The sequence below is a fragment of the Accipiter gentilis genome, unplaced genomic scaffold (assembly GCF_929443795.1).
Source record: "Accipiter gentilis unplaced genomic scaffold, bAccGen1.1, whole genome shotgun sequence".
Lineage (NCBI taxonomy): Eukaryota > Metazoa > Chordata > Aves > Accipitriformes > Accipitridae > Astur > Astur gentilis.
The window spans coordinates 32501-42500 of NW_026060893.1; positions in this window are offsets into that span (position 1 = coordinate 32501).

Consider the following 10000-nt stretch of genomic DNA (forward strand, 5'->3'; position numbering starts at 1 on the left):
AGGCCTCATCGATCAGTAAGGGAAGGGAAAGGAGGAAGGAGCGGAGGCCCCACGGCCACGGGTCCTGGGACAGCGACGGCCGCTCGCACCCACCGCCACCCGGAGGAGGGCGGACGGCAGGCGCGGGGGCCCTGCGTGCGAGTGAGAGGGCAACGTCTGCGGAGAGGTGCAACGACGGCCTGAACACCGGCAGAGCCGGCCCGCCGGGAAGCCCCTCCGACGCGCCCTAAACGCCTCATCGGATCAGCAAGGGAAGGCAAACGAGGCAGGAGCGGAGGCCCCACGGCCACGGGTCCTGGGACAACGACGGCCGCTCGCACCCGCCGCCACCCGGAGGAGGGCGGACGGCAGGCGCGGGGGCCCTGCGTGCGAGTGAGAGGGCAACGTCTGCGGAGAGGTGCAACGCCGGCCTGAACACCGGCAGAGCCGGCCCGCCGGGAAGCCCCTCCGACGCGCCCTAAACGCCTCATCGGATCAGCAAGGGAAGGCAAACGAGGCAGGAGCGGAGGCCCCACGGCCACGAGTCCTGGGACAACGACGGCCGCTCGCACCCGCCGCCACCCGGAGGAGGGCGGACGGCAGGCGCGGGGGCCCTGCGTGCGAGTGAGAGGGCAACGTCTGCGGAGAGGTGCAACGACGGCCTGAACACCGGCAGAGCCGGCCCGCCGGGAAGCCCCTCCGACGCGCCCTAAACGCCTCATCGGATCAGCAAGGGAAGGCAAACGAGGCAGGAGCGGAGGCCCCACGGCCACGGGTCCTGGGACAACGACGGCCGCTCGCACCCGCCGCCACCCGGAGGAGGGCGGACGGCAGGCGCGGGGGCCCTGCGTGCGAGTGAGAGGGCAACGTCTGCGGAGAGGTGCAACGCCGGCCTGAACACCGGCAGAGCCGGCCCGCCGGGAAGCCCCTCCGACGCGCCCTAAACGCCTCATCGATCAGTAAGGGAAGGGAGACGGGGAAGGAGCGGAGGCCCCACGGCCACGAGTCCTGGGACAACGACGGCCGCTCGCACCCGCCGCCACCCGGAGGAGGGCGGACGGCAGGCGCGGGGGCCCTGCGTGCGAGTGAGAGGGCAACGTCTGCGGAGAGGTGCAACGCCGGCCTGAACACCGGCAGAGCCGGCCCGCCGGGAAGCCCCTCCGACGCGCCCTAAACGCCTCATCGATCAGTAAGGGAAGGGAGACGGGGAAGGAGCGGAGGCCCCACGGCCACGAGTCCTGGGACAACGACGGCCGCTCGCACCCGCCGCCACCCGGAGGAGGGCGGACGGCAGGCGCGGGGGCCCTGCGTGCGAGTGAGAGGGCAACGTCTGCGGAGAGGTGCAACGCCGGCCTGAACACCGGCAGAGCCGGCCCGCCGGGAAGCCCCTCCGACGCGCCCTAAACGCCTCATCGATCAGTAAGGGAAGGGAGACGGGGAAGGAGCGGAGGCCCCACGGCCACGAGTCCTGGGACAATGACGGCCGCTCGCACCCGCCGCCACCCGGAGGAGGGCGGACGGCAGGCGCGGGGGCCCTGCGTGCGAGTGAGAGGGCAACGTCTGCGGAGAGGTGCAACGCCGGCCTGAACACCGGCAGAGCCGGCCCGCCGGGAAGCCCCTCCGACGCGCCCTAAACGCCTCATCGATCAGTAAGGGAAGGGAGACGGGGAAGGAGCGGAGGCCCCACGGCCACGAGTCCTGGGACAACGACGGCCGCTCGCACCCGCCGCCACCCGGAGGAGGGCGGACGGCAGGCGCGGGGGCTCTGCGTGCGAGTGAGAGGGCAACGCCTGCGAGGGTTGCTCCAACGACCTGAACACCGGCAGAGCCGGCCCGCCGTGGAGGCTCTCCGACGCACCCGAGGACGCCTCAGCAGGCGCTGCCTGTGGGTCTGGATCAGTCAAATCAGGGAGCTGGAGGTGCCACGGGCCACGCCCGCTCCAGACAATGATTTTTCTGAGGCCAACGGGACAGGGTAGAAGGCCACGGCAGGCTCAACACCCCCAGCCCTTCCAGCGTTCGAGTGCCAACAGCCACCACCGGCTGCCGGTCTTTGCCCGCCCCGCAGGCAACTGCATGCCATCGGGGGGGGACGGACCTGGACCCATGCCCTGCACGGGTGTTGAGGGCCGGGGGAATGCCACGGAAGCTAGACAACCCCAGACGCCTGCGTTCGGCTTGCCAGCCACCAGGTACAGCCGCAATTTTCTCACCGCTTTGCGGCCCCCAGCTTAAGGCCAGAGAAAACGCGATGAGGTGCCGCCACCTCTAACCCGGAAAAACGCCGCAGACCTTTCCCACCGAGCCCTCCTGCAACCAGGCAAGCCGGGGCCAGCCGGACACCACAGGCCGCCCACACATGGCTCATGCCGGCAAAAAACAGGACGAGGCACTGCGGCCTCTCGCCTGTGCCATCACCGGGCCCTCGGGGGCTGGGGGGGAGCTGCGGCACGCACGAGAACCCCCAGCCGTCTGCATCCGGCTGCCGGCCACCAGGGCCGGCCGCCGCTCACGCTCTGCCCAATTCGTGGATGGGTTCCGGCTTAAGGCCAGAGAAAACGCGATGAGGTGCCGCCACCTCTAACCCGGAAAAACGCCGCAGACCTTTCCCACCGAGCCCTCCTGCAACCAGGCAAGCCGGGGCCAGCCGGACACCACAGGCCGCCCACACCTGGCTCATGCCGGCAAAAAACAGGACGAGGCACTGCGGCCTCTCGCCTGTGCCATCACCGGGCCCTCGGGGGCTGGGGGGGAGCTGCGGCACGCACGAGAACCCCCAGCCGTCTGCATCCGGCTGCCGGCCACCAGGGCCGGCCGCCGCTCACGCTCTGCCCAATTCGTGGATGGGTTCCGGCTTAAGGCCAGAGAAAACGCGATGAGGTGCCGCCACCTCTAACCCGGAAAAACGCCGCAGACCTTTCCCACCGAGCCCTCCTGCAACCAGGCAAGCCGGGGCCAGCCGGACACCACAGGCCGCCCACACATGGCTCATGCCGGCAAAAAACAGGACGAGGCACTGCGGCCTCTCGCCTGTGCCATCACCGGGCCCTCGGGTGCTGGGGGGGGAGCTGCGGCACGCACGAGAACCCCCAGCCGTCTGCATCCGGCTGCCGGCCACCGGGAACCAGCTGCCACTCTGCCCACTCCAGCTTAAGGCCAGAGAAAGGACGAGGTGCCGCCACCTCGCCCACCCATCACCGGGCCCTCAGGAGCCGGCGGCGGCCGCGGCGGGCTGGACGCTCACGGGCAGCTGCCCTCGCATATACCAGCGCTCACCTTTGCCATCATCGGGCCCTCCGAGGCCGGGAGAAAGCCGAGGCAGGTTCGGTTCCACCCGGTCTTACCGCGTTCGAGTGCCGGTGGCCACCGCCGGCCACCGGGCTTTGCCCAGCAGAATCCACCTTTACAGTTCTCGCACCCCGGGGTCAGCGGCCACCGCAGCCTGCCAGACCCTCGCAGGCACCGGTCTGGCATATTTGGAAAACGATGGGACACACAGGCCGAAGACATCGAAAGAGGGAGCCGAGCCACCACGGAAGCCGCCACCACAACGACCGCCCAGGGCCCCACTTCACCGGCTGAGCCGCAGGCCTTGCAGCCGCTGACTAGCGCTGCTCCGTGCACCCGTTACCACTAGCTCCTATAATACGGGAAAGCACGCCCCCGCCCCCGGCCGGCTCCAAGAGTGCCGTGCCTGCCCACCGGGGAGACCGGCCAATGACACCGACTTTTACGATGACGTAACTGGAGGCAGCGAAAAACAGCGACCCCTTCGCCAGCTCCGTGGAAGCGGCGGGGCTATCAGGTCTACCTCCCAGCTCCCGAAATGCGGCTAAGTACCGCCGGACCCAGGTAGACCTGGCGGCCCTTTTCACCGGCCGCTCCGGCAGCGACACCCCGCGTCCTCCGGGCGCCGCCGGCGGCCGCGCCGGCCTCCGGAGCCGGGTAGACCTGGCAGCCGGCCTCCGGAACCGGGTAGACCTGGCAGCCGGCCTCCGGAGCTGGGTAGACCTGGCAGCCGGCCTCCGGAACCGGGTAGACCTGGCAGCCCTTTTCACCGGCCGCTCCGGCAGCGACACCCCGCGTCCTGCGGGCGCCGACGGCGGACGCGCCGGCCTCCGGAGCTGGGTAGACCTGGCAGCCGGCCTCCGGAGCTGGGTAGACCTGGCAGCCGGCCTCCGGAGCCGGGTAGACCTGGCGGCCCTTTTCACCGGCCGCTCCGGCAGCGACACCCCGCGTCCTCCGGGCGCCGCCGGCGGCCGCGCAGCCTCCGGAGCTGGGTAGACCTGGCAGCCGGCCTCCGGAGCCGGGTAGACCTGGCGGCCCTTTTCACCGGCCGCTCCGGCAGCGACACCCCGCGTCCTCCGGGCGCCGACGGCGGCCGCGCCGGCCTCCGGAGCTGGGTAGACCTGGCAGCCGGCCTCCGGAGCCGGGTAGACCTGGCGGCCCTTTTCACCGGCCGCTCCGGCAGCGACACCCCGCGTCCTCCGGGCGCCGCCGGCGGCCGCGCAGCCTCCGGAGGTGGGTAGACCTGGCAGCCGGCCTCCGGAGCCGGGTAGACCTGGCGGCCCTTTTCACCGGCCGCTCCGGCAGCGACACCCCGCGTCCTCCGGGCGCCGCCGGCGGCCGCGCCGGCCTCCGGAGCTGGGTAGACCTGGCAGACGGCCTCCGGAGCCGGGTAGACCTGGCGGTCCTTTTCACCGGCCGCTCCGGCAGCAACAGCCCGCGTCCTGCTTTTAACACCCCCCCCACCCCCCACCCCCTTTTTTTTTTTTTTTTTTTTTTTTTTTTGGACGTTTTAGTTTTTTTAAGAAAGTAAATCCATGGAATACATATCTGCGATCCTGCTGGCACCGCCACCCCTCCACCCCCCGCCCCCCGCATTTTTTTTTTTTTTTTTATGTTTTTTTTGGACGTTTTACTTTTTTTAAGAAAGTAAATCCGTGGAATACATATCTGCGATCCTGCTGGCACCGCCACCCCCCGCCCCCCGCATTTTTTTTTTTTTTGGACGTTTTACTTTTTTTAAGAAAGTAAATCCGTGGAATACATATCTGCGATCCTGCTGGCACCGCCACCCCCCGCCCCCCGCATTTTTTTTTTTTTTTGGACGTTTTACTTTTTTTAAGAAAGTAAATCCGTGGAATACATATCTGCGATCCTGCTGGCACCGCCGCCCCCCCCCCCCCCGCCCCCCGCATTTTTTTTTTTTTTTTTTTTTTTTTTGGACGTTTTACTTTTTTTAAGAAAGTAAATCCGTGGCATACATATCTGCGATCCTGCTGGCACCGCCACCCCTCCACCCCCCGCCCCCCGCCTTTTTTTTTTTTTTTGGACGTTTTACTTTTTTTAAGAAAGTAAATCCGTGGAATACATATCTGCGATCCTGCTGGCACCGCCACCCCCCGCCCCCCGCATTTTTTTTTTTTTTTGGACGTTTTACTTTTTTTAAGAAAGTAAATCCGTGGAATACATATCTGCGATCCTGCTGGCACCGCCGCCCCTCCACCCCCCGCCCCCCGCATTTTTTTTTTTTTTTTTTTTTTTTTTTGGACGTTTTACTTTTTTTAAGAAAGTAAATCCGTGGAATACATATCTGCGATCCTGCTGGCACCGCCACCCCTCCACCCCCCGCCCCCCGCCTTTTTTTTTTTTTTTGGACGTTTTACTTTTTTTAAGAAAGTAAATCCGTGGAATACATATCTGCGATCCTGCTGGCACCGCCACCCCCCGCCCCCCGCATTTTTTTTTTTTTTGGACGTTTTACTTTTTTTAAGAAAGTAAATCCGTGGAATACATATCTGCGATCCTGCTGGCACCGCCACCCCTCCACCCCCCGCCCCCCGCATTTTTTTTTATTTTTTTATTTTTTTTTGGACGTTTTACTTTTTTTAAGAAAGTAAATCCGTGGAATACATATCTGCGATCCTGCTGGCACCGCCACCCCCCGCCCCCCGCATTTTTTTTTTTTTTTTGGACGTTTTACTTTTTTTAAGAAAGTAAATCCGTGGAATACATATCTGCGATCCTGCTGGCACCGCCACCCCCCCGCCCCCCGCATTTTTTTTTTTTTTTGGACGTTTTACTTTTTTTAAGAAAGTAAATCCGTGGAATACATATCTGCGATCCTGCTGGCACCGCCACCCCCCGCCCCCCGCATTTTTTTTTTTTTTTTGGACGTTTTACTTTTTTTAAGAAAGTAAATCCGTGGAATACATATCTGCGATCCTGCTGGCACCGCCACCCCCCGCCCCCCGCATTTTTTTTTTTTTTTGGACGTTTTACTTTTTTTAAGAAAGTAAATCCGTGGAATACATATCTGCGATCCTGCTGGCACCGCCACCCCTCCACCCCCCGCCCCCCGCCTTTTTTTTTTTTTTGGACGTTTTACTTTTTTTAAGAAAGTAAATCCGTGGAATACATATCTGCGATCCTGCTGGCACCGCCACCCCTCCACCCCCCGCCCCCGCGACAGGCGCGCGCACACGCGCGCACACACACACGCACGCACACACACACACACACACATCGCGATGCAGGCGCACACAGATAGACGCACCCCTGCACGGCTGTGCTCCCCCTCCCTCCCCGCGCTGCAATCCCCGACCTGCAAGCCTGTAGGTGCAGCCCCCGCCCCCTCCCGATCGCAGACTCTCCGGCGTCTCGGAGACGGGGGTGGGGTGGGGGGCGGGTGGCTGGGTGGGGCGGTCTGCAGCCCGGCAACGGGGCCCGCGGAAACTGTGGTGTTTCCCGCCACGGGAACGGTCCGCTGCTCAGTCGTGGCGGCAGCGGCGGCGGGGAAAGGAGGCTGGCAAAGAGCGGGGCGAGAGCGGCTGGCGAGCAGGCGGGGAGCCTGGCGCAGAGGTAGGCTGGCGAGGGGGGATGGTGTCTCTTTTCGGAGAAGGCTTCTGTTTGGATCGGTTGGAGTTTTTTTTTTTTTTCTTACTTCTGTCCCACGTCCACGTCCCCGTCCCCGTCCCCGTCCCCGTCCCCGTCCCCCTCCGGTCATTTAGTTTTCCACCCGCGGCGGGGGCGGGCAGGAGTGCAGCAGGGCGAGTGGGTGGCTGACTGAGAAAGGAAGGCGGGAGCGGGGCCACGGGTGCGGCAGGAGAGGGACTCAGCAGCTGGGAGTTAGAGACGGCGCGGCACCGGGGCCTCCCCCCTCCCGCCCGGGCACGGAGCCGGCAGGGACGCCGCAGGGTCCTAAAGTCTCCCGCCTTCCATCCCCGGGGCGGCAAACCTGGTGGCGGAAGGGGGGAGCGGGGGCAGTGAGGCTCGGCGCGAACTGCGAGGCAAGGGGGGGGGGGGCGGCGGCGTGTGTGTGTGGTGTGTGTCTGCGTAGCGGCGGGCCCGGGGAAGGGTGCGGGGGGGGGGGTGGGGGGGTGGGGGGGGGGGGTGTCAGCCCGGGGGCCTGTTTCGAAGGGGGGGTGTGTGTGCGTGGTGGGGGTGGTGGTGGCGGCAGTGGTGGTGGTGGTGTGCGCGCGTGCGCTCTTTGAGCCCACGACTGTGAGCGGGGCAGCGGGTGGAGGGTGTCTAAGGGCGGGTGAGCGGCTGCAGCGGCGGGCGGTGGGCGTTCGGGCCGGGGGCCTGTTTTGGCGGGGCGCGGGCGCGCACGCAGATGGAAATGAGAAAGATTTGCAACGGTGTCGCTAACGCCGCTTTCTCTGTTACAGCCCGGGTGGTCGGCCGCTTCGCCGTCCGGCCTGCGCTCCGTGCCTGCCTACGGGCGATGGGCTCGGCTCCCGGTCGGACCCGTCCCTGGGAAAGCAGCAGCGGAGGTAGCCCAGTGATGAGGCCGCCGCCGCCGCCGCCGCCGCCGCCGCCGCCGCCCCCTCCTCCTCCGAGCCGGGAGGGACCCGATCAGGTACCGGTCACGACCGAGGGTCGGGGAACGCGCGAGGGCCGCGCGACCCCTCGTCCGCCCGTCACGGCAGAGCCGGACGACCGGGACGAACCGGCTTTTGCTCGAAGGTCGGTGGATCGAGAAGAGGCCCAGCCCGGGAGAGACAGGGTGCAGGGCCGCCGCCCGCCAGGCTCTACAGCCGCCTGCCCTCCTTCGGCGGGCCGGCCGGGCTCGCCACGGCGGACGGGACGGGACGGGACGGGACGGGGACCGCCGCCACCTCTGCCCGGTCCGCGGGCCCTGACGGCGAGACCAAGAATTAAAAAAAGGCGAGGGGGGGGGGGGGGGCTGGGGAGGAAAGGCCGAGAAAATAAATAGATAAGGAAATGATAAGAAAAAAGGCATGGGGTGCGGGCGTTGCGCTTCCTAACGCAGAACGCATCAGGGACAGGGGCGGGTGGGTGGTCTGCAGGGAGGCCGGCCGGCGGGGGCAGGGCCGGCTTAGGACAGCGATTCAGCTGTCGCTCCCCGCGAATTGTTGATAGAACCTGACGAGCGCCGGGCCTCCGGTTGAGGAACTTCCGGTAAGGAAGGATGAACGAACCTCCGGTAACTGAGGCGTGGATTAATAGTTTTTCGACAGGGCGACACGGGCCGACTTCTGCCGCAGTGAATTAACATCCGCCGGGTCGAGCTCACGTGCGTAGCAAGCAAACAAGTCGGTCGAGAGACGAGCGCCAGGTGAGGAACGGCAGCCGGCCTAGGGAAGGCGTGCGCGCGTCATCCTCGGTAATGACTGAACGAGTAAGCATCGCTCGACAGCAAAGGGCGACAACGAGGTGAGTGAGACTGACGCGGCGTAAAAGTCTAATAAGCAATTCGGGCGCGATAACGCAGGGGCCGGAGCACGCTAACGTTGACCAAGAGCGTCGCAAGGTCCTAAAGGAGTGCCGCAATCGAACCTTCGGAGTCGGCGATTCGTACGACTTGCTACGACTCGTCGAGTCGCATTCCATCCGCGACGATCCGCTGGTAGGTACGGACGGACGGACGTAGGTACGTATCCGTTCCCTGGCGATTAACGCAGGCATGCAGGCCTTGCGCGCGTGAAGGAATGAGTTTTGTTAGCTGTTTAATGAACTGCCAGAAAGGCTATTGCCGCGTCGCGTTAAATCGGTCGGTAGGGAACGATCCGTACACGTTACGACCCAGCGTTGCTCCTCAACTGTTAGCAACTTCGATCGATGACGATTCATCGCGTATCGATTACTCTGTATTCGTTTAGGAGCGAATCCCACGCCGACGGTAGGACGCGGTACCCTGACGGCCACCGACTCGTACGGTACAGAGACGAGAGCGCAGCGTCGGCGCCGCCTCTTCCCGAAGAAGTCATTCCTTACCGATAGAGTACGCCGACTGCGGGTAACGATGGGCTCTCACGTTTTTGACGCGTGCCCGCCCGCGAGCGAGCGAGCGAGCGAGCGAGCGTGCTAAAGGACGAGATGTCGGACATGAGAAGTTTTCAAGAAGTGGAATCACGGAGCGGTCTTAGCAAACGAATCGGGACCAACCAGCCCGGAGCGCGGCCAGGCAGCGCAGGCCGACCCCTCGGCGTGGCCAGCTTTGCCCGGAGGCACAGGTAAGGAGGCCAGGCCTAGCCCGGAGGACCAGCCAGGGACACCGGGTCTACCCGGGAGCGCCAGTAGGGATACCAGGCTGGCCCCCAGAGGGTCAGGTAGGGTGGCCAGGCCTACCCCGGAGCGCCTGTAGGGACAGCGGGCGTACCCCGGAGCACCGGTAGGGGTACCGCTGCAACCCCGGAGGATCAGGTAGGGACGCCATCCACCCTGGAGCATCGGGTAGGGATACCGGGCCTACCCCGGGGGGGGGTTCAGGTAGGGAGGGCGGGTCTAACCCCGCGCGCCTGTAGGGACAGCAGGCGTACCCCGGAGCACCGGTAGGGGTACCAAGCCTACACCCGGAGTACCGGGTGGGGGGAACGGTCCTAACCCGGAGTACCGGGTGGGGGTAACAAGCCTATCCCGGAGTACGGGCTGGGGGTACCGGTCCTACCCCGGAGTACCGGGAGGGGGGTACCTGTACCACCCCGGACACTCGGAAAAGGGACGCCAGACCAAGCCCGGAGCATCAGGTAGGGAGGTGGGGCCTTTCCCATCG